This window comes from Mustelus asterias, unplaced genomic scaffold, assembly GCF_964213995.1.
Source record: "Mustelus asterias unplaced genomic scaffold, sMusAst1.hap1.1 HAP1_SCAFFOLD_364, whole genome shotgun sequence".
Classification (NCBI taxonomy): domain Eukaryota; kingdom Metazoa; phylum Chordata; class Chondrichthyes; order Carcharhiniformes; family Triakidae; genus Mustelus; species Mustelus asterias.
Window position 1 is genome coordinate 286,819 of NW_027590322.1, and position 27,367 is coordinate 314,185.

At 43.5% G+C, this 27,367-nt stretch overlaps 1 protein-coding gene across 1 annotated transcript in view; it reads right to left on the minus strand.

Annotated features, from left to right (window-relative positions):
- The window catches only part of LOC144486487 (glutamate receptor ionotropic, kainate 5-like), a gene marked incomplete at its 5' end in the record, with an annotated part of 457,902 nt that overhangs the window by 285,801 nt on the left and 144,734 nt on the right, over positions 1–27,367 (minus strand). The window lies entirely within an intron of this gene.

Below are 27,367 nucleotides of genomic sequence, written 5' to 3' on the forward strand. Positions count from 1 at the left end.
ACTCATTAGAATGGGACACAGACTGATTAGAATCGGACACAGACTGATTAGAATCGGACACAGACTGATTAGAATCGGACACAGACTGATTAGAATCGGACACAGACTGATTAGAATCGGACACAGACTGATTAGAATCGGACACAGACTGATTAGAATCGGACACAGACCGATTAGAATCGGACACACACTGATTAGAATCGGACACACACTGATTAGAATCGGACACACACTGATTAGAATCGGACACACACTGATTAGAATCGGACACACACTGATTAGAATCGGACACACACTGATTAGAATCGGACACACACTGATTAGAATCGGACACAGACTGATTAGAATCGGACACACACTGATTGGAATCGGACACACACTGATTAGAATCGGACACACACTGATTAGAATCGGACACACACTGATTAGAATCGGACACACACTGATTAGAATCGGACACACACTGATTAGAATCGGATACAGACGGATTAGAATCGGACACAGACTGATTAGAATCGGACACTGACTGATTAGAATCGGACACAGACTGATTAGAATCGGACACAGACTGATTGGAATCGGACACATACACAGACTGACTGGAATCAGACAGACTGATTAGCATCAGACGAAGCTGATTAGAATCAAAGAACAAAGAACAATACAGCACAGGAACTGGCCCTTCGGCCTTCCAAGCCCGCGCCGCTCCCTGGTCCAAACAAGACCATTCTTTTGTATCCCTCCATTCGCACTCCATTCATGTGGCTACTGAGATAAGTCTTAAACGTTCCCAGTGTGTCTGCCTCCACCACCTTGCCCGGCAGCGCATTCCAGGCCCCCACCACCCTCTGTGTAAAATACGTCCGTCTGATATCCCTGGTAAACCTCCCCCCCCCCACCTCACCTTGAACCTATGACCCCTCGTGAACGTCACCACCGACCTGGGAAAAAGCTTCCCACCGTTCACCCTATCTATGCCTTTCATAATTTTATACACCTCTGTTAGGTCACCCCTCATCCTCCGTCTTTCCAGTGAGAACAACCCCAGTTTACCCAATCTCTCCTCATAACTAAGCCCTTCCATACCAGGCAACATCCTGGTGAACCTCCTCTGCACTCTCTCTAAAGCCTCCACATCCTTCTGGTAGTGTGGCGACCAGAACTGGGCACAGTATTCCAAATGCGGCCGAACCAACATTCTATACAACTGCAACATCAGACCCAAATTTTATACTCCATGCCCCGGCCTATGAAGGCAAGCGTGCCAAATGCCTTATTCACTACCTTCTCCACCTGTGACATCAACTTCAAGGATCTGTGGACCTGCACACCCAGGTCCCTCTGCGTATCTACACCCTTTATGGTTCTGCCATTTATCGCATAGCTCCCCCCTACATTAGTTCTACCAAAATGCATCACTTCGCATATATCTGGATTGAACACCAGACATCAGACATAGACTGATTAGAACCAGACTCAGACACAGACTGATGAGAATCAGACACAGACACTGACTGATTAGAATCAGACAGACTGACTAGAATCAGACACAGACTGATTAGAATCAGACACTGACTGATTAGAATCAGACAGACTGACTAGAATCAGACACAGACTGATTAGAATCAGACACAGACTGATTAGAATCAGATGCAGATTTCTTAGAATCAGACACAGACTGATAAGAATCAGACACAGGAGCAAATAGATAGGAATCAGACAGAGAGGCAGATTGATTAGAATCAGACGCAGACTGATTAGAATCAGACACAGACACAGAAAAAGTAGAATCAGACACAGATTGATTAGAAGCAGAAACAAAGAGATTAGAACCAGACACAGACAGGTTAGAATCAGAAACAGACAGATCAGAATCAGACATAGACTGATTAGAATCAGATGCAGATTGCTTAGAATCAGACACAGGCTGATTAGAATCAGACACAGACTGATTAGAATCAGACAGACTGATTAGAATCAGACACAGACTGATGAGAAGCTGACACAGACTGATGAGAAGCAGACACAGACTGATGAGAAGCAGACACAGACTGAATAGAAGCAGACACAGACTGATGAGAAGCAGACACAGACTAAATATAATCAGACACAGATTATTTAGAATCAGACACAGACTGATTATAATCAGACACAGACTGATTAGAATCAGACAGACTGATTAGAATCAGACACAGACTGATTAGAATCAGACGCAGACTGATGAGAATCAGACACAGACTCAGATAGACGAGAATCAGAAACAGACACCTACTGATTAGAATTGGACACAGAGACAGACTGATTAGAATCAGACACAGACTGATAAGAATCAGATACAGAAGCAAATGGATAAGAATCAGACAGAGAGGTAGTTTGTTTAGAATCAGACGCAGACACAGATTGATTAGAGTCAGGCACAGACTGATTAGAATCGGACAAAGACTGATTAGAATCGGACACAGACTGATTAGAATCGGACACAGACTGATTAGAATCGGACACAGACTGATTAGAATCGGACACAGACTGATTAGAATCGGACACAGACTGATTAGAATCGGACACAGACTGATTAGAATCGGACACAGACTGATTAGAATCGGACACAGACTGATTAGAATCGGACACAGACTGATTAGAATCGGACACAGACTGATTAGAATCGGACACAGACTGATTAGAATCGGACACAGACTGATTAGAATCGGACACAGACTGATTAGAATCGGACACAGACGGATTAGAATCGGACACAGACGGATTAGAATCGGACACAGACGGATTAGAATCGGACACAGACGGATTCGAATCGGACACAGACTGATTCGAATCGGACACAGACTGATTCGAATCGGACACAGACTGATTCGAATCGGACACAGACTGATTCGAATCGGACACAGACCGATTAGAATCGGACACAGACCGATTAGAATCGGACACAGACCGATTAGAATCGGACACAGACTGATTAGAATCGGACACAGACTGATTAGAATCGGACACAGACTGATTAGAATCGGACACAGACTGATTAGAATCGGACGCAGACTGATTAGAATCAGACGCAGACTGATTAGAATCAGACGCAGACTGATGAGAATCTGACACAGACCGAATAGAATCAAACACAGACTGATTAGAATCAGACACAGACTGATGAGAAGCTGACACAGACTGATGAGAAGCAGACACAGACTGATGAGAAGCAGACACAGACTGATGAGAAGCAGACACAGACTGATGAGAAGCAGACACAGACTAAATATAATCAGACACAGATTATTTAGAATCAGACACAGACTGATTATAATCAGACACAGACTGATTAGAATCAGACAGACTGATTAGAATCAGACACAGACTGATTAGAATCAGACGCAGACTGATGAGAATCAGACACAGACTCAGATAGACGAGAATCAGAAACAGACACCTACTGATTAGAATTGGACACAGAGACAGACTGATTAGAATCAGACACAGACTGATAAGAATCAGATACAGAAACAAATGGATAAGAATCAGACAGAGAGGTAGTTTGTTTAGAATCAGACGCAGACACAGATTGATTAGAGTCAGGCACAGACTGATTAGAATCGGACAAAGACTGATTAGAATCGGACACAGACTGATTAGAATCGGACACAGACTGATTAGAATCGGACACAGACTGATTAGAATCGGACACAGACTGATTAGAATCGGACACAGACTGATTAGAATCGGACACAGACTGATTAGAATCGGACACAGACTGATTAGAATCGGACACAGACTGATTAGAATCGGACACAGACGGATTAGAATCGGACACAGACGGATTAGAATCGGACACAGACGGATTAGAATCGGACACAGACGGATTCGAATCGGACACAGACGGATTCGAATCGGACACAGACGGATTCGAATCGGACACAGACGGATTCGAATCGGACACAGACGGATTCGAATCGGACACAGACTGATTCGAATCGGACACAGACTGATTCGAATTGGACACAGACTGATTCGAATCGGACACAGACTGATTCGAATCGGACATAGACCGATTAGAATCGGACACAGACCGATTAGAATCGGACACAGACTGATTAGAATCGGACACAGACTGATTAGAATCGGACACAGACTGATTAGAATCGGACACAGACTGATTAGAATCGGACACAGACTGATTAGAATCGGACGCAGACTGATTAGAATCAGACGCAGACTGATGAGAATCTGACACAGACCGAATAGAATCAGACACAGACTGATTAGAATCAGACACAGACTGATGAGAATCAGACACAGACTGATGAGAATCAGACACAGACTGATGAGAATCAGACACAGACCGATGAGAAGCACACACAGACCAATGAGAAGCACACACAGACTGATGAGAAGCACACACAGACTGATGAGAAGCACACACAGACTGATGAGAAGCAGAGACAGACTGCTGAGAATCAGACACAGACTGATGAGAATCAGACACAGACTGATGCGAAACAGACACAGACACATTAGAATCAGACGCATACACCGACTGATTAGAATCGGACACACACTGATTAGAATCGGACACACACTGATTAGAATCGGACACACACTGATTGGAATCGGACACACACTGATTAGAATCGGACACACACTGATTAGAATCGGACACACACGGATTAGAATCAGACGCAGATTGCTTAGAATCAGACACAGACTGATTAGAATCAGACAGAGCTGATTAGAATCAGACACAAACTGATTAGAATCAGACACACATGATTAGAATTAGACACAGATGTTTAGAATCAGACACAAACTGATTAGAATCAGTCACAGACTGGTCAGATACAGAAGCAAATGGATAAGAATAAGGCAGAGAGGTAGTTTGATTAGAAGTAGACGCAGACACAGATTGATTAGAATCAGACACCGACTGATTAGAATGGGACAGAGACTAATTAGGATGGGACGCAGACAGATTAGAATGGGACGCAGACAGATTAGAATGGGACGCAGACAGATTAGAATGGGACGCAGACAGATTAGAATGGGACACAGACTGATTAGAATGGGACACAGACTGATTAGAATGGGACACAGACTGATTAGAATGGGACACAGCCTGATTAGAATGGGACACATCCTGATTAGAATGGGACACAGACTGATTAGAATGGGACACAGACTGATTAGAATGGGACACAGACTGATTAGAATGGGACACAGACTGATTAGAATGGGACACAGACTGATTAGAATGGGACACAGACTGATTAGAATGGGACACAGACTGATTAGAATGGGACACAGACTGATTAGAATGGGACACAGACTGATTAGAATGGGACACAGACTGATTAGAATGGGACACAGACTGATTAGAATGGGACACAGACTGATTAGAATGGGACACAGACTGATTAGAATGGGACACAGACTGATTAGAATCGGACACAGACTGATTAGAATCGGATACAGACTGATTAGAATCGGACACAGACTGATTAGAATCGGACACAGACTGATTAGAATCGGACACAGACTGATTAGAATCGGACACAGACTGATTAGAATCGGACACAGACTGATTAAAATCGGACACAGACTGATTAGAATCGGACACAGACTGATTAGAATCGGACACAGACTGATTAGAATCGGACACAGACTGATTAGAATCGGACACAGACTGATTAGAATCGGACACAGACTGATTAGAATCGGACACAGACTGATTAGAATCGGACACAGACTGATTAGAATCGGACACAGACTGATTAGAGTCGGACACAGACTGATTAGAATCGGACACAGACTGATTAGAATCGGACACACACTGATTAGAATCGGACACACACTGATTAGAATCGGACACAGACTGATTAGAATCGGACACACACTGATTAGAATCGGACACACACTGATTAGAATCGGACACACACTGATTAGAATCGGACACACACTGATTAGAATCGGACACACACTGATTAGAATCGGACACACACTGATTAGAATCGGACACAGACTGATTAGAATCGGACACAGACTGATTAGAATCGGACACAGACTGATTAGAATCGGACACAGACTGATTAGAATCGGACACAGACTGATTAGAATCGGACACAGACTGATTAGAATCGGACACAGACTGATTAGAATCGGACACAGACTGATTAGAATCGGACACAGACTGATTAGAATCGGACACAGACTGATTAGAATCGGACACAGACTGATTAGAATCGGACACACACTGATTAGAATCGGACACACACTGATTAGAATCGGACACACACTGGTTAGAATCGGACACACACTGATTAGAATCGGACACACACTGATTAGAATCGGACACACACTGATTAGAATCGGACACACACTGATTAGAATCGGACACACACTGATTAGAATCGGACACAGACTGATTAGAATCGGACACACACTGATTAGAATCGGACACAGACTGATTAGAATCGGACACACACTGATTAGAATCGGACACACACTGATTAGAATCGGACACACACTGATTAGAATCGGACACACACTGATTAGAATCGGACACACACTGATTAGAATCGGACACACACTGATTAGAATCGGACACACACTGATTAGAATCGGACACACACTGATTAGAATCGGACACACACTGATTAGAATCGGATACAGACGGATTAGAATCGGACACAGACTGATTAGAATCGGACACAGACTGATTAGAATCGGACACAGGCTGATTAGAATCGGACACATACACAGACTGACTGGAATCAGACAGACTGATTCGCATCAGACGAAGCTGATTAGAATCAAAGAACAATACAGCACAGGAACTGGCCCTTCGGCCTTCCAAGCCCGCGCCGCTCCCTGGTCCAAACAAGACCATTCTTTTGTATCCCTCCATTCGCACTCCATTCATGTGGCTACTGAGATAAGTCTTAAACGTTCCCAGTGTGTCTGCCTCCACCACCTTGCCCGGCAGCGCATTCCAGGCCCCCACCACCCTCTGTGTAAAATACGTCCATCTGATATCCCTGGTAAACCTCCCCCCGCCACCTCACCTTGAACCTATGACCCCTCGTGAACGTCACCACCGACCTGGGAAAAAGCTTCCCACCGTTCACCCTATCTATGCCTTTCATAAGTTTATACACCTCTGTTAGGTCACCCCTCATACTCCGTCTTTCCAGTGAGAACAACCCCAGTTTGCCCAATCTCCCCTCATAACTAAGCCCTTCCATACCAGGCAACATCCTGGTGAACCTCCTCTGCACTCTCTCTAAAGCCTCCACATCCTTCTGGTCGTGTGGCGACCAGAACTGGGCACAGTATTCCAAATGCGGCCGAACCAACATTCTATACAACTGCAACATCAGACCCAAATTTTATACTCCATGCCCCGGCCTATGAAGGCAAGCGTGCCAAATGCCTTATTCACTACCTTCTCCACCTGTGACATCACCTTCAAGGATCTGTGGACCTGCACACCCAGGTCCCTCTGCGTATCTACACCCTTTATGGTTCTGCCATTTATCGCATAGCTCCCCCCTACATTAGTTCTACCAAAATGCATCACTTCGCATATATCTGGATTGAACACCAGACATCAGACATAGACTGATCAGAACCAGACTCAGATACAGACTGATTAGCATCAGACACAGACACTGACTGATGAGAATCAGACATAGACTGATTAGAACCAGACTCAGACACAGACTGATGAGAATTAGACACAGACACTGACTGATTAGAATCAGACACAGACTGATTAGAATCAGACACTGACTGATTAGAATCAGACAGACTGACTAGAATCAGACACAGACTGATTAGAATCAGACACAGACTGATTAGAATCAGACGCAGATTGCTTAGAATCAGACACAGACTGATAAGAATCAGACACAGGAGCAAATAGATAGGAATCAGACAGAGAGGCAGATTGATTAGAATCAGACGCAGACTGATTAGAATCGGACACAGACTGATTAGAATCGGACACAGACTGATTAGAATCGGACACAGACTGATTAGAATCGGACACAGACTGATTAGAATCGGACACAGACTGATTAGAATCGGACACAGACTGATTAGAATCAGACGCAGATTGCTTAGAATCAGACACAGACTGATAAGAATCAGACACAGGAGCAAATAGATAGGAATCAGACAGAGAGGCAGATTGATTAGAATCAGACGCAGACTGATTAGAATCAGACACAGACACAGAAAAAGTAGAATCAGACACAGATTGATTAGAAGCAGAAACAAAGAGATTAGAACCAGACACAGACAGGTTAGAATCAGAAACAGACAGATCAGAATCAGACATAGACTGATTAGAATCAGATGCAGATTGCTTAGAATCAGACACAGGCTGATTAGAATCAGACACAGACTGATTAGAATCAGATGCAGATTGCTTAGAATCAGACACAGGCTGATTAGAATCAGACACAGACACAGACAGATGAGAAGCAGACACAGACTGATGAGAAGCAGACACAGACTGATGAGAAGCAGACACAGACTGATGAGAAGCAGACACAGACTGATGAGAAGCAGACACAGACTGATGAGAAGCAGAGACAGACTGATGAGAAGCAGACACAGACTGATGAGAAGCAGACACAGACTGATGAGAAGCAGACACAGACTAAATATAATCAGACACAGATTATTTAGAATCAGACACAGACTGATTATAATCAGACACAGACTGATTAGAATCAGACAGACTGATTAGAATCAGACACAGACTGATTAGAATCAGACGCAGACTGATGAGAATCAGACACAGACTCAGATTGACGAGAATCAGAAACAGACACCTACTGATTAGAATTGGACACAGAGACAGACTGATTAGAATCAGACACAGACTGATAAGAATCAGATACAGAAGCAAATGGATAAGAATCAGACAGAGAGGTAGTTTGTTTAGAATCAGACGCAGACAAGGATTGATTAGAATCAGGCACAGACTGATTAGAATCAGACAGACTGATTAGAATCGGACACAGACTGATTAGAATGGGACAGAGACTCATTAGAATCGGACACAGACTGATTAGAATCGGACACAGACTGATTAGAATCGGACACAGACTGATTAGAATCGGACACAGACTGATTAGAATCGGACACAGACTGATTAGAATCGGACACAGACTGATTAGAATCGGACACAGACTGATTAGAATCGGACACAGACTGATTAGAATCGGACACAGACTGATTAGAATCGGACACAGACTGATTAGAATCGGACACAGACTGATTAGAATCGGACACAGACTGATTAGAATCGGACACAGACGGATTAGAATCGGACACAGACGGATTAGAATCGGACACAGACGGATTAGAATCGGACACAGACGGATTAGAATCGGACACAGACTGATTAGAATCGGACACAGACTGATTAGAAGCGGACACAGACTGATTAGAATCGGACACAGACTGATTAGAATCGGACACAGACTGATTAGAATCGGACACACACTGATTAGAATCGGACACACACTGATTAGAATCGGACACACACTGATTAGAATCGGACACACACTGATTAGAATCGGACACACACTGATTAGAATCGGACACAGACTGATTAGAATCGGACACACACTGATTAGAATCGGACACAGACTGATTAGAATCGGACACACACTGATTAGAATCGGACACACACTGATTAGAATCGGACACACACTGATTAGAATCGGACACACACTGATTAGAATCGGACACAGACTGATTAGAATCGGACACAGACTGATTAGAATCGGACACAGACTGATTAGAATCGGACACAGACTGATTAAAATCGGACACATACACAGACTGACTGGAATCAGACAGACTGATTAGCATCAGACGAAGCTGATTAGAATCAAAGAACAAAGAACAATACAGCACAGGAACTGGCCCTTCGGCCTTCCAAGCCCGCGCCGCTCCCTGGTCCAAACAAGACCATTCTTGTGTATCCCTCCATTCGCACTCCATTCATGTGGCTCCTGAGATAAGTCTTAAACGTTCCCAGTGTGTCTGCCTCCACCACCTTGCCCGGCAGCGCATTCCAGGCCCCCACCACCCTCTGTGTAAAATACGTCCGTCTGATATCCCTGGTAAACCTCCCCCCCCCACCTCACCTTGAACCTATGACCCCTCGTGAACGTCACCACCGACCTGGGAAAAAGCTTCCCACCGTTCACCCTATCTATGCCTTTCATAATTTTATACACCTCTGTTAGGTCACCCCTCATCCTCCGTCTTTCCAGTGAGAACAACCCCAGTTTACCCAATCTCCCCTCATAACTAAGCCCTTCCATACCAGGCAACATCCTGGTGAACCTCCTCTGCACTCTCTCTAAAGCCTCCACATCCTTCTGGTAGTGTGGCGACCAGAACTGGGCACAGTATTCCAAATGCGGCCGAACCAACATTCTATACAACTGCAACATCAGACCCAAATTTTATACTCCATGCCCGGCCTATGAAGGCAAGCGTGCCAAATGCCTTATTCACTACCTTCTCCACCTGTGACATCACCTTCAAGGATCTGTGGACCTGCACACCCAGGTCCCTCTGCGTATCTACACCCTTTATGGTTCTGCCATTTATCGCATAGCTCCCCCCTACATTAGTTCTACCAAAATGCATCACTTCGCATATATCTGGATTGAACACCAGACATCAGACATAGACTGATCAGAACCAGACTCAGATACAGACTGATTAGCATCAGACACAGACACTGACTGATGAGAATCAGACATAGACTGATTAGAACCAGACTCAGACACAGACTGGTGAGAATCAGACACAGACACTGACTGATTAGAATCAGACAGACTGACTAGAATCAGACACAGACTGATTAGAATCAGACACTGACTGATTAGAATCAGACAGACTGACTAGAATCAGACACAGACTGATTAGAATCAGACACAGACTGATTAGAATCAGACGCAGATTGCTTAGAATCAAACACAGACTGATAAGAATCAGACACAGGAGCAAATAGATAGGAATCAGACTGAGAGGCAGATTGATTAGAATCAGACGCAGACTGATTAGAATCAGACACAGGCACAGAAAAAGTAGAATCAGACACAGATTGATTAGAAGCAGAAACAAAGAGATTAGAACCAGACACAGACAGGTTAGAATCAGAAACAGACAGATCAGAATCAGACATAGACTGATTAGAATCAGATGCAGATTGCTTAGAATCAGACACAGACTGATTAGAATCAGACACAGACTGATTAGAATCAGATGCAGATTGCTTAGAATCAGACACAGGCTGATTAGAATCAGACACAGACACAGACAGATGAGAAGCAGACACAGACTGATGAGAAGCAGACACAGACTGATGAGAAGCACACACAGACTGATGAGAAGCAGACACAGACAGATGAGAATCAGACACAGACTGATGAGAATCAGACACAGACTGATGCGAAACAGACACAGACACATTAGAATCAGACGCATACACAGACTGATTAGAATCAGACAGGCTGATGGGAATCGGACACAGGCTGATGAGAATCGGACACAGACTGATGAGCATCGGACACAGACTAATGAGAATCAGACACAGACTGATGAGAATCAGACTGACTGATGAGAAGCAGACACAGACTGATGAGAATCAGACACAGACTGATGTGAATCAGACACAGACTGATGTGAATCAGACGCAGACTGATTAGAATCAGACGCAGACTGATTAGAATCAGACGCAGACTGATGAGAATCAGACACATGCTGATGAGAATCAGACACAGACTGATGCGAAACAGACACAGACACATTAGAATCAGACGCATTCACAGACCGATTAGAATCAGACAGGCTGATGGGAATCAGACACAGGCTGATGAGAATCGGATACAGACTGATTAGAATCGGACACACACTGATTAGAATCGGACACACACTGATTAGAATCGGACACACACTGATTAGAATCGGACACAAACTGATTAGAATCGGACACACACTGATTAGAATCGGACACACACGGATTAGAATCGGACACACACGGATTAGAATCAGACGCAGATTGCTTAGAATCAGACACAGACTGATTAGAATCAGACAGAGCTGATTAGAATCAGACACAAACTGATTAGAATCAGACACAGACTGATTAGAATCAGACACACATGATTAGAATTAGACACAGATGATTAGAATCAGACACAAACTGATTAGAATCAGTCACAGACTGGTCAGATACAGAAGCAAATGGATAAGAATAAGGCAGAGAGGTAGTTTGATTAGAAGTAGACGCAGACACAGATTGATTAGAATCAGACACCGACTGATTAGAATGGGACAGAGACTAATTAGGATGGGACGCAGACAGATTAGAATGGGACGCAGACAGATTAGAATGGGACGCAGACAGATTAGAATGGGACGCAGACAGATTAGAATGGGACGCAGACAGATTAGAATGGGACGCAGACTGATTAGAATGGGACACAGACTGATTAGAATGGGACACAGACTGATTAGAATGGGACACAGACTGATTAGAATGGGACACAGACTAATTAGAATGGGACACAGACTGATTAGAATGGGACACAGACTGATTAGAATCGGACACAGACTGATTAGAATGGGACACAGACTGATTAGAATGGGACACAGACTGATTAGAATGGGACACAGACTGATTAGAATGGGACACAGACTGAATAGAATGGGACACAGACTGATTAGAATGGGACACAGACTGATTAGAATGGGACACAGACTGATTAGAATGGGACACAGACTGATTAGAATGGGACACAGACTCATTAGAATCGGACACAGACTGATTAGAATCGGACACAGACTGATTAGAATCGGACACAGACTGATTAGAATCGGACACAGACTGATTAGAATCGGACACAGACTGATTAGAATCGGACACAGACTGATTAGAATCGGACACAGACTGATTAGAATCGGACACAGACTGATTAGAATCGGACACAGACTGATTAGAATCGGACACAGACTGATTAGAATCGGACACAGACTGATTAGAATCGGACACAGACTGATTAGAATCGGACACAGACTGATTAGAATCGGACACAGACTGATTAGAATCGGACACACACTGATTAGAATCGGACACAGACTGATTAGAATCGGACACAGACTGATTAGAATCGGACACAGACTGATTAGAGTCGGACACAGACTGATTAGAATCGGACACAGACTGATTAGAATCGGACACAGACTGATTAGAATCGGACACAGACTGATTAGAATCGGACACACACTGATTAGAATCGGACACACACTGATTAGAATCGGACACACACTGATTAGAATCGGACACACACTGGTTAGAATCGGACACACACTGATTAGAATCGGACACACACTGATTAGAATCGGACACACACTGATTAGAATCGGACACACACTGATTAGAATCGGACACACACTGATTAGAATCGGACACAGACTGATTAGAATCGGACACACACTGATTAGAATCGGACACAGACTGATTAGAATCGGACACACACTGATTAGAATCGGACACACACTGATTAGAATCGGACACACACTGATTAGAATCGGACACACACTGATTAGAATCGGACACACACTGATTAGAATCGGACACACACTGATTAGAATCGGACACACACTGATTAGAATCGGACACACACTGATTAGAATCGGACACACACTGATTAGAATCGGACACACACTGATTAGAATCGGATACAGACGGATTAGAATCGGACACAGACTGATTAGAATCGGACACAGACTGATTAGAATCGGACACAGGCTGATTAGAATCGGACACATACACAGACTGACTGGAATCAGACAGACTGATTCGCATCAGACGAAGCTGATTAGAATCAAAGAACAATACAGCACAGGAACTGGCCCTTCGGCCTTCCAAGCCCGCGCCGCTCCCTGGTCCAAACAAGACCATTCTTTTGTATCCCTCCATTCGCACTCCATTCATGTGGCTACTGAGATAAGTCTTAAACGTTCCCAGTGTGTCTGCCTCCACCACCTTGCCCGGCAGCGCATTCCAGGCCCCCACCACCCTCTGTGTAAAATACGTCCATCTGATATCCCTGGTAAACCTCCCCCCGCCACCTCACCTTGAACCTATGACCCCTCGTGAACGTCACCACCGACCTGGGAAAAAGCTTCCCACCGTTCACCCTATCTATGCCTTTCATAATTTTATACACCTCTGTTAGGTCACCCCTCATCCTCCGTCTTTCCAGTGAGAACAACCCCAGTTTGCCCAATCTCCCCTCATAACTAAGCCCTTCCATACCAGGCAACATCCTGGTGAACCTCCTCTGCACTCTCTCTAAAGCCTCCACATCCTTCTGGTCGTGTGGCGACCAGAACTGGGCACAGTATTCCAAATGCGGCCGAACCAACATTCTATACAACTGCAACATCAGACCCAAATTTTATACTCCATGCCCCGGCCTATGAAGGCAAGCGTGCCAAATGCCTTATTCACTACCTTCTCCACCTGTGACATCACCTTCAAGGATCTGTGGACCTGCACACCCAGGTCCCTCTGCGTATCTACACCCTTTATGGTTCTGCCATTTATCGCATAGCTCCCTCCTACATTAGTTCTACCAAAATGCATCACTTCGCATATATCTGGATTGAACACCAGACATCAGACATAGACTGATCAGAACCAGACTCAGATACAGACTGATTAGCATCAGACACAGACACTGACTGATGAGAATCAGACATAGACTGATTAGAACCAGACTCAGACACAGACTGATGAGAATTAGACACAGACACTGACTGATTAGAATCAGACACAGACTGATTAGAATCAGACACTGACTGATTAGAATCAGACAGACTGACTAGAATCAGACACAGACTGATTAGAATCAGACACAGACTGATTAGAATCAGACGCAGATTGCTTAGAATCAGACACAGACTGATAAGAATCAGACACAGGAGCAAATAGATAGGAATCAGACAGAGAGGCAGATTGATTAGAATCAGACGCAGACTGATTAGAATCGGACACAGACTGATTAGAATCGGACACAGACTGATTAGAATCGGACACAGACTGATTAGAATCGGACACAGACTGATTAGAATCGGACACAGACTGATTAGAATCGGACACAGACGGATTAGAATCAGACGCAGATTGCTTAGAATCAGACACAGACTGATAAGAATCAGACACAGGAGCAAATAGATAGGAATCAGACAGAGAGGCAGATTGATTAGAATCAGACGCAGACTGATTAGAATCAGACACAGACACATAAAAAGTAGAATCAGACACAGATTGATTAGAAGCAGAAACAAAGAGATAAGAACCAGACACAGACAGGTTAGAATCAGAAACAGACAGATCAGAATCAGACATAGACTGATTAGAATCAGATGCAGATTGCTTAGAATCAGACACAGGCTGATTAGAATCAGATGCAGATTGCTTAGAATCAGACACAGGCTGATTAGAATCAGACACAGACTGATTAGAATCAGATGCAGATTGCTTAGAATCAGACACAGGCTGATTAGAATCAGACACAGACTGATTAGAATCAGATGCAGATTGCTTAGAATCAGACACAGGCTGATTAGAATCAGACATAGACTGATTAGAATCAGATGCAAATTGCTCAGAATCAGACACAGACAGATCAGAATCAGACATAGACTGATTAGAATCAGATGCAGATTGCTTAGAATCAGACACAGGCTGATTAGAATCAGACACAGACTGATTAGAATCAGATGCAGATTGCTTAGAATCAGACACAGGCTGATTAGAATCAGACACAGACACAGACAGATGAGAAGCAGACAGACTGATGAGAAGCAGACACAGACTGATGAGAAGCAGACACAGACTGATGAGAAGCAGACACAGACTGATGAGAAGCAGACACAGACTGATGAGAAGCAGACACAGACCGATGAGAAGCAGACACAGACTAAATATAATCAGACACAGATTATTTAGAAGCAGACACAGACTGATTAGAATCAGACACAGACTGATTAGAATCAGACAGACTGATTAGAATCAGACACAGACTGATGAGAATCAGACACAGACTCAGATTGACGAGAATCAGAAACAGCCACCTACTGATTAGTATTGGACACAGAGACAGACTGATTAGAATCAGACACAGACTGATAAGAATCAGATACAGAAGCAAATGGATAAGAATCAGACAGAGAGGTAGTTTGTTTAGAATCAGACGCAGACACAGATTGATTAGAGTCAGGCACAGACTGATTAGAATCGGACACAGACTGATTAGAATCGGACACAGACTGATTAGAATCGGACACAGACTGATTAGAATCGGACACAGACTGATTAGAATCGGACACAGATTGATTCGAATCGGACACAGACTGATTCGAATCGGACACAGACTGATTCGAATCGGACACAGACTGATTAGAATCGGACACAGACTGATTAGAATCGGACACAGACTGATTAGAATCGGACACAGACTGATTAGAATCGGACACAGACTGATTAGAATCGGACACAGACTGATGAGCATCGGACACAGACTGATTAGAATCGGACGCAGACTGATTAGAATCGGACGCAGACTGATTAGAATCAGACACAGACTGATGAGAATCTGACACAGGCCGAATAGAATCAGACACAGACTGATTAGAATCAGACACAGACTGATTAGAATCAGACACAGACTGATGAGAATCAGACACAGACTGATGAGAATCAGACGCAGACCGATGAGAAGCACACACAGACTGATGAGAAGCACACACAGACTGATGAGAAGCAGACACAGACTGATGAGAAGCAGACACAGACTGCTGAGAATCAGACACAGACTGATGAGAATCAGACACAGACTGATGCGAAACAGACACAGACACATTAGAATCAGACGCATACACAGACTGATTAGAATCAGACAGGCTGATGGGAATCGGACACAGGCTGATGAGAATCGGACACAGACTGATGAGAATCGGACACAGACTGATGAGAATCGGACATAGACTAATGAGAATCAGACACAGACTGATTAGAATCAGACACAGACTGATGAGAATCAGACTGACTGATGAGAAGCAGACACAGACTGATGAGAATCAGACACAGACTGATGTGAATCAGACACAGACTGATTAGAATCAGACGCAGACTGATTAGAATCAGACGCAGACTGATTAGAATCAGACGCAGACTGATGAGAATCAGACACATGCTGATGAGAATCAGACACAGACTGATGCGAAACAGACACAGACACATTAGAATCAGACGCATACACAGACCGATTAGAATCAGACAGGCTGATGGGAATCAGACACAGGCTGATGAGAATCGGACACAGGCTGATTAGAATCGGACACAGACTGATTAGAATCAGACACAGCCGATCAGAATCAGACACAGCTGATTAGAATCAGACACAGACTGATAAGAATCAGACGCAGGAGCAAATGGATAGGAATCAGACAGAGTGGCAAATTGATTCGAATCAGACGCAGGCAGATCACAATCAGACACAAACTGATTAGAATCAGTCACAGGCTGATCAGATGCAGAAGCAAATGGATAAGAATCAGACAGAGAGGTAGATTGACAAGAATCAGACGCAGACACAGATTGATTAGAATCAGACGCAGACTGATTAGAATCGGACGCAGACTGATTAGAATCGGACGCTGACTGATTAGAATCGGTCACAGACTGATGAGAATCGGACACAGACTGATTAGAATCGGACACAGACTGATTAGAATCGGACACAGACTGATTAGAATCGGACACAGACTGATTAGAAACGGACACAGACTGATTAGAATCGGACACAGACTGATTAGAATCGGACACAGACTGATTAGAATCGGACACAGACTGATTAGAATCGGACACAGACTGATTAGAATCGGACACAGACTGATTAGAATCGGACACAGACTGATTAGAATCGGACACAGACTGATTAGAATCGGACACAGACTGATTAGAATCGGACACAGACTGATTAGAATCGGACACAGACTGATTAGAATCGGACACAGACTGATTAGAATCGGACACAGACTGATTAGAATCGGACACAGACTGATTAGAATCGGAAACAGACTGATTAGAATCGGACACAGACACAGAAAAATTAGAATCAGACAGAGTGGCAGATAGATTAGAAGCAGACACAAACAGATTAGAATCGGACACAGACTGATTCGAATCGGACACAGACTGATTCGAATCGGACACAGACTGATTCGAATCGGACACAGACTGATTCGAATCGGACACAGACTGATTCGAATCGGACACAGACTGATTCGAATCGGACACAGACTGATTCGAATCGGACACTGACTGATTCGAATCGGACACTGACTGATTCGAATCGGACACTGACTGATTCGAATCGGACACTGACTGATTCGAATCGGACACTGACTGATTCGAATCGGACACAGACTGATTCGAATCGGACACAGACTGATTCGAATCGGACACAGACTGATTCGAATCGGACACAGACTGATTCGAATCGGACACAGACTGATTCGATTCGGACACAGACTGATTCGAATCGGACACAGACACAGAAAAAGTAGAATCAGACACAGATTGAATCGAAGCAGAAACAAACAGATTAGAACCAGACACAGGCAGGTTAGTATCAGAAACAGACAGATTAGAATCAGACATAGGCTGATTTAAATCGAACTCTGGCACAGACTGATTCGAATCAGACTGATTAGAATCAGAAACAGACTGATGAGAATCAGACACAGGTTGATGAGAATCAGACACAGACTAATTAGAATCAGACACAGACAGATGAGAATCAGACACAGACTGATGAGAATCAGACACAGACTGATGAGAATCAGACACAGACTGATGAGAATCAGACACAGACTGATTAGCATCAGACACAGACTGATTAGAATCAGACACAGATACAGACTGATGAGAATCAGACACAGGCCGATTAGAATCAGACACAGCTGATTAGAATCAGACACAGCTGATTAGAATCAGACACAGACTGATTAGAATCAGACACAGACTGATTAGAATCAGACACAGATACAGACTGATGAGAATCAGACACAGGCCGAATAGAATCAGACACAGCTGATTAGGATCAGACACAGCTGATTAGAATCAGACACAGACTGATAAGAATCAGATACAGGATCAAATGGATAGGAATCAGACAGAGTGGCAGATTGATTAGAAGAAGACGCAGACTGATTAGAATCAGACACAGCTGAATTGAATCAGACACAGGCAGATCACAATCAGACACAGGCAGAACACAATCAGACACAAACTGATTAGAATCAGTCACAGACTGATCAGATACAGAAGCAAATGGATATGAATCAGACAGAGAGGTAGATTGATTAGAATCAGACGCAGACACAGATTGATTACAATCAGACACAGACTGATGAGAATCTGACACAGACTGATGAGAATCAGACACAGACTGATGAGAATCAGACACAGACTGATGAGCATCAGACACAGACTGATGAGAATCAGACACAGACTGATGAGAATCAGACACAGACTGATGAGAATCAGACACAGACTGATGAGAATCAGACACAGACTGATGAGAATCAGACACAGACTGATGAGAATCAGACACAGACTGATGAGAGTCAGACACAGACTGTTGAGAATCAGACACAGACTGATGAGAATCAGACACAGAATGATGAGAATCAGACACAGAATGATGAGAATCAGACACAGACTGATGAACTTTAGAGAGGCTGATGAGAATCAGACACAGACTAATTAGAATGTGACAGACTGGTTAGAATCAGACAGAGACGGATTAGAGTCAAACACAGACACAAATGGTTTAGAAGGAGGCACAGACACAGATTGACGAGAGTCAGACATACACAGATTGATTAGAATCAGACACAGGCTGATTGGAATCCGACACAGACTCTGACTGATTAGAATCAGACAGACTGATTAGAATCAGACACAAACTGATTGGAATCAGACGCAGATTGCTTAGAATCAGACACAGACTGATTAGAATCAGACAGAGCTGATTAGAATCCGACACAGCTGATTAGAATTAGACACAGACTGATTAGAATCAGACACACATGATTCGAATCAGACACACATGATTAGAATCAGACACAAACTGATTAGAATCAGACACACATGATTAGAATTAGACACAGATGATTAGAATCAGACACAGGCAGATCACAATCAGAAACAAACTGATTAGAATCAGTCACAGACTGGTCAGATACAGAAGCAAATGGATAAGAATAAGACAGAGAGGTAGTTTGATTAGAATTAGACGCAGACACAGATTGATTAGAATCAGACACCGACTGATTAGAATGGGACAGAGACTAATTAGGATGGGACACAGACAGATTAGAATGGGACACAGACAAATTAGAATGGGACACAGACAGATTAGAATCGGACACAGACTGATTAGAATCGGACACACACTGATTAGAATCGGACACACACTGATTAGAATCGGACACAGACTGATTAGAATCGGACACAGACTGATTAGAATCGGACACATAATGATTAGAATCGGACACACTGATTAGAATCGGACACACACTGATTAGAATCGGACACACACTGATTAGAATCGGACACACACTGATTAGAATCGGACACACACTGATTAGAATCGGACACACACTGATTAGAATCGGACACACACTGATTAGAATCGGACACAGACTGATTAGAATCGGACACAGACTGATTAGAATCGGACACAGACTGATTAGAATCGGACACAGACTGATTAGAATCGGACACAGACTGATTAGAATCGGACACAGACTGATTAGAATCGGACACACACTGATTAGAATCGGACACACACTGATTAGAATCGGACACACACTGATTAGAATCGGACACACACTGATTAGAATCGGACACACACTGATTAGAATCGGACACACACTGATTAGAATCGGACACACACTGATTAGAATCGGACACACACTGATTAGAATCGGACACAGACTGATTAGAATCGGACACACACTGATTAGTATCGGACACAGACTGATTAGAATCGGACACAGACTGATTAGAATCGGACACACACTGATTAGAATCGGACACACACTGATTAGAATCGGACACACACTGATTAGAATCGGACACACACTGATTAGAATCGGACACACACTGATTAGAATCGGACACAGACTGATTAGAATCGGACACAGACTGATTAGAATCGGACACAGACTGATTAGAATCGGACACAGACTGATTAGAATCGGACACAGACTGATTAGAATCGGACACAGACTGATTAGAATAGGACACAGACTGATTAGAATCGGACACACACTGATTAGAATTGGATACAGACGGATTAGAATCGGACACAGACTGATTAGAATCGGACACAGACTGATTAGAATCGGACACAGACTGATTCGAATCGGACACATACACAGACTGACTGGAATCAGACAGACTGATTAGAATCAGACGAAGCTGATTAGAATCAAAGAACAAAGAACAATACAGCACAGGAACTGGCCCTTCGGCCTTCCAAGCCCGCGCCGCTCCCTGGTCCAAACAAGACCATTCTTTTGTATCCCTCCATTCCCACTCCGTTCATGTGGCTACTGAGATAAGTCTTAAACGTTCCCAGTGTGTCTGCCTCCACCACCTTGCCCGGCAGCGCATTCCAGGCCCCCACCACCCTCTGTGTAAAATACGTCCGTCTGATATCCCTGGTAAACCTCCCCCCCCACCTCACCTTGAACCTATGACCCCTCGTGAACGTCACCACCAACCTGGGAAAAAGCTTCCCACCGTTCACCCTATCTATGCCTTTCATAATTTTATACACCTCTATTAGGTCACCCCTCATCCTCCGTCTTTCCAGTGAGAACAACCCCAGTTTACCCAATCTCTCCTCATAACTAAGCCCTTCCATACCAGGCAACATCCTGGTGAACCTCCTCTGCACTCTCTCTAAAGCCTCCACATCCTTCTGGTCGTGTGGCGACCAGAACTGGGCACAGTATTCCAAATGCGGCCGAACCAACATTCTATACAACTGCAACATCAGACCCAAATTTTATACTCCATGCCCCGGCCTATGAAGGCAAGCGTGCCAAATGCCTTATTCACTACCTTCTCCACCTGTGACATCACCTTCAAGGATCTGTGGACCTGCACACCCAGGTCCCTCTGCGTATCTACACCCTTTATGGTTCTGCCATTTATCGCATAGCTCCCCCCTACATTAGTTCTACCAAAATGCATCACTTCGCATATATCTGGATTGAACACCAGACATCAGACATAGACTGATTAGAACCAGACTCAGATACAGACTGATTAGCATCAGACACAGACACGGACTGATGAGAATCAGACATAGACTGATTAGAACCAGACTCAGACACTGACTGATGAGAATCAGACACAGACACTGACTGATTAGAATCAGACAGACTGACTAGAATCAGACACTGACTGATTAGAATCAGACACTGACTGATTAGAATCAGACAGACTGACTAGAATCAGACACAGACTGATTAGAATCAGACACAGACTGATTAGAATCAGACGCAGATTGCTTAGAATCAGACACAGACTGATAAGAATCAGACACAGGAGCAAATGGATAGGAATCAGACAGAGAGGCAGATTGATTAGAATCAGACGCAGACTGATTAGAATCAGACACAGACACATAAAAAGTAGAATCAGACACAGATTGATTAGAAGCAGAAACAAAGAGATTAGAACCAGACACAGACAGGTTAGAATCAGAAACAGACAGATCAGAATCAGACATAGACTGATTAGAATCAGACTGATTAGAATCAGACACAGACTGATTAGAATCAGATGCAGAATGCTTAGAATCAGACACAGGCTGATTAGAATCAGACACAGACACAGACAGATGAGAAGCAGACACAGACTGATGAGAAGCAGACACAGACTGATGAGAAGCAGACACAGACTGATGAGAAGCAGACACAGACTGATGAGAAGCAGACACAGACTGATGAGAAGCAGACACAGACTGATGAGAAGCAGACACAGACTAAATATAATCAGACACAGATTATGTAGAATCAGACACAGACTGATTAGAATCAGACACAGACTGATTAGAATCAGACACAGACTGATTAGAATCAGACACAGACTGATTAGAATCAGACACAGACTGATTCGAATCAGACACAGACTGATTAGAATCAGACAGACTGATTAGAATCAGACACAGACTGATTAGAATCAGACGCAGACTGATGAGAATCAGACAGAGACTCAGATTGACGAGAATCAGAAACAGACACCTACTGATTAGAATTGGACACAGAGACAGACTGATTAGAATCAGACACAGACTGATAAGAATCAGATACAGAAGCAAATGGATAAGAATCAGACAGAGAGGTAGTTTGTTTAGAATCAGACGCAGACACAGATTGATTAGAATCAGGCACAGACTGATTAGAATCAGACAGACTGATTGGAATCGGACACAGACTGATTAGAATCGGACACAGACTGATTAGAATCGGACACAGACTGATTAGAATCGGACACAGACTGATTAGAATCGGACACAGACTGATTAGAATCGGACACAGACGGATTAGAATCGGACACAGACGGATTAGAATCGGACACAGACGGATTAGAATCGGACACAGACTGATTAGAATCGGACACACACTGATTAGAATCAGACACAGAAAAATTAGAATCAGACAGAGTGGCAGATAGATTAGAAGCAGACACAAACAGATTAGAATCGGACACAGACTGATTCGAATCGGACACAGACTGATTCGAATCGGACACAGACTGATTCGAATCGGACACAGACTGATTCGAATCGGACACAGACTGATTCGAATCGGACACAGACTGATTCGAATCTGACACAGACTGATTCGAATCGGACACAGACTGATTCGAATCGGACACAGACTGATTCGAATCGGACACAGACTGATTCGAATCGGACACAGACTGATTCGATTCGGACACAGACTGATTCGAAACGGACACAGACACAGAAAAAGTAGAATCAGACACAGATTGAATCGAAGCAGAAACAAACAGATTAGAACCAGACACAGGCAGGTTAGTATCAGAAACAGACAGATTAGAATCAGACATAGGCTGATTTAAATCGAACTCTGGCACAGACTGATTAGAATCAGACTGATTAGAATCAGACACAGGTTGATGAGAATCAGACACAGACTAATTAGAATGTGACAGACTGATTAGAATCAGACACAGACTGATTAGATTCTGACACAGCCTGATGAGAATCAGACACAGACTGATTAGCATCAGACACAGACTGATTAGAATCAGACACAGATACAGACTGATGAGAATCAGACACAGATACAGACTGATGAGAATCAGACACAGGCCGAGTAGAATCAGACACAGCTGATTAGAATCAGACACAGCTGATTAGAATCTGACACAGACTGATTAGAATCAGACACAGACTGATTAGAATCAGACACAGATACAGACTGATGAGAATCAGACACAGGCCGATTAGAATCAGACACAGCTGATTAGAATCTGACACAGACTGATTAGAATCAGTCACAGCTGATTAGAATCAGACACAGCTGATTAGAATCAGACACAGACTGATAAGAATCAGATACAGGATCAAATGGATAGGAATCAGACAGAGTGGCAGATTGATTAGAAGAAGACGCAGACTGATTAGAATCAGACACAGCTGAATTGAATCAGACACAGGCAGATCACAATCAGACACAGGCAGAACACAATCAGACACAAACTGATTAGAATCAGTCACAGACTGATCAGATACAGAAGCAAATGGATATGAATCAGACAGAGAGGTAGATTGATTAGAATCAGACGCAGACACAGATTGATTACAATCAGACACAGACTGATGAGAATCTGACACAGACTGATGAGAATCAGACACAGACTGATGAGAATCAGACACAGACCGATGAGCATCAGACACAGACCGATGAGAATCAGACACAGACTGATGAGAATCAGACACAGACTGATGAGAATCAGACACAGACTGATGAGAATCAGACACAGACTGATGAGAATCAGACACAGACTGATGAGAATCAGACACAGACTGATGAGAATCAGACACAGACTGATGAGAATCAGACACAGACTGATGAGAATCAGACACAGACTGATGAGAATCAGACACAGACTGATGAGAATCAGACACAGACTGATGAGAATCAGACACAGACTGATGAGAATCAGACACAGACTGATGAGAATCAGACACAGACAGATGAGAATCAGACACAGACTGATGAGAATCAGACACAGACTGATGAGAGTCAGACACAGAATGATGAGAATCAGACACAGAATGATGAGAATCAGACACAGACTGATGAACTTTAGAGAGGCTGATGAGAATCAGACACAGACTAATTAGAATGTGACAGACTGGTTAGAATCAGACAGAGACGGATTAGAGTCAAAGACAGACACAAATGGTTTAGAAGGAGGCACAGACACAGATTGAAGAGAGTCAGACATACACAGATTGATTAGAATCAGACACAGGCTGATTGGAATCCGACACAGACTCTGACTGATTAGAATCAGACAGACTGATTAGAATCAGACACAAACTGATTGGAATCAGACGCAGATTGCTTAGAATCAGACACAGACTGATTAGAATCAGACAGAGCTGATTAGAATCCGACACAGCTGATTAGAATTAGACACAGACTGATTAGAATCAGACACACATGATTCGAATCAGACACACATGATTAGAATCAGACACAAACTGATTAGAATCAGACACAAACTGATTAGAATTAGACACAGATGAAGAGAATCAGACACAGGCAGATCACAATCAGACACAAACTGATTAGAATCAGTCACAGACTGGTCAGATACAGAAGCAAATGGATAAGAATAAGACAGAGAGGTAGTTTGATTAGAATTAGACGCAGACACAGATTGATTAGAATCAGACACTGACTGATTAGAATGGGACAGAGACTAATTAGGATGGGACACAGACAGATTAGAATGGGACACAGACAGATTAGAATGGGACACAGACAGATTAGAATCGGACACAGACAGATTAGAATCGGACACAGACAGATTAGAATCGGACACAGAGATTAGAATCGGACACAGACAGATTAGAATCGGACACAGACAGATTAGAATCGGACACAGACAGATTAGAATCGGACACAGACAGATTAGAATCGGACACAGACTGATTAGAATCGGACACAGACTGATTAGAATCGGACACACACTGATTAGAATCGGACACACACTGATTAGAATCGGACACACACTGATTAGAATCGGACACACACTGATTAGAATCGGACACACACTGATTAGAATCGGACACACACTGATTAGAATCGGACACACACTGATTAGAATCGGACACACACTGATTAGAATCGGACACACACTGATTAGAATCGGACACACACTGATTAGAATCGGACACACACTGATTAGAATCGGACACACTGATTAGAATCGGACACACTGATTAGAATCGGACACACACTGATTAGAATCGGACACACACTGATTAGAATCGGACACACACTGATTAGAATCGGACACACACTGATTAGAATCGGACACACACTGATTAGAATCGGACACACACTGATTAGAATCGGACACACACTGATTAGAATCGGACACACACTGATTAGAATCGGACACACACTGATTAGAATCGGACACACACTGATTAGAATCGGACACAGACTGATTAGAATCGGACACACACTGATTAGAATCGGACACACACTGATTAGAATCGGACACACACTGATTAGAATCGGACACACACTGATTAGAATCGGACACACACTGATTAGAATCGGACACAGACTGATTAGAATCGGACACACACTGATTAGAATCGGACACACACTGATTAGGATCGGACACACACTGATTAGAATCGGACACACACTGATTAGAATCGGACACACACTGATTAGAATCGGACACAGACTGATTAGAATCGGACACACACTGATTAGAATCGGACACACACTGATTAGAATCGGACACACACTGATTAGAATCGGACACACACTGATTAGAATCGGACACACACTGATTAGAATCGGACACACACTGATTAGAATCGGACACAGACTGATTAGAATCGGACACAGACTGATTAGAATCGGACACAGACTGATTAGAATCGGACACAGACTGATT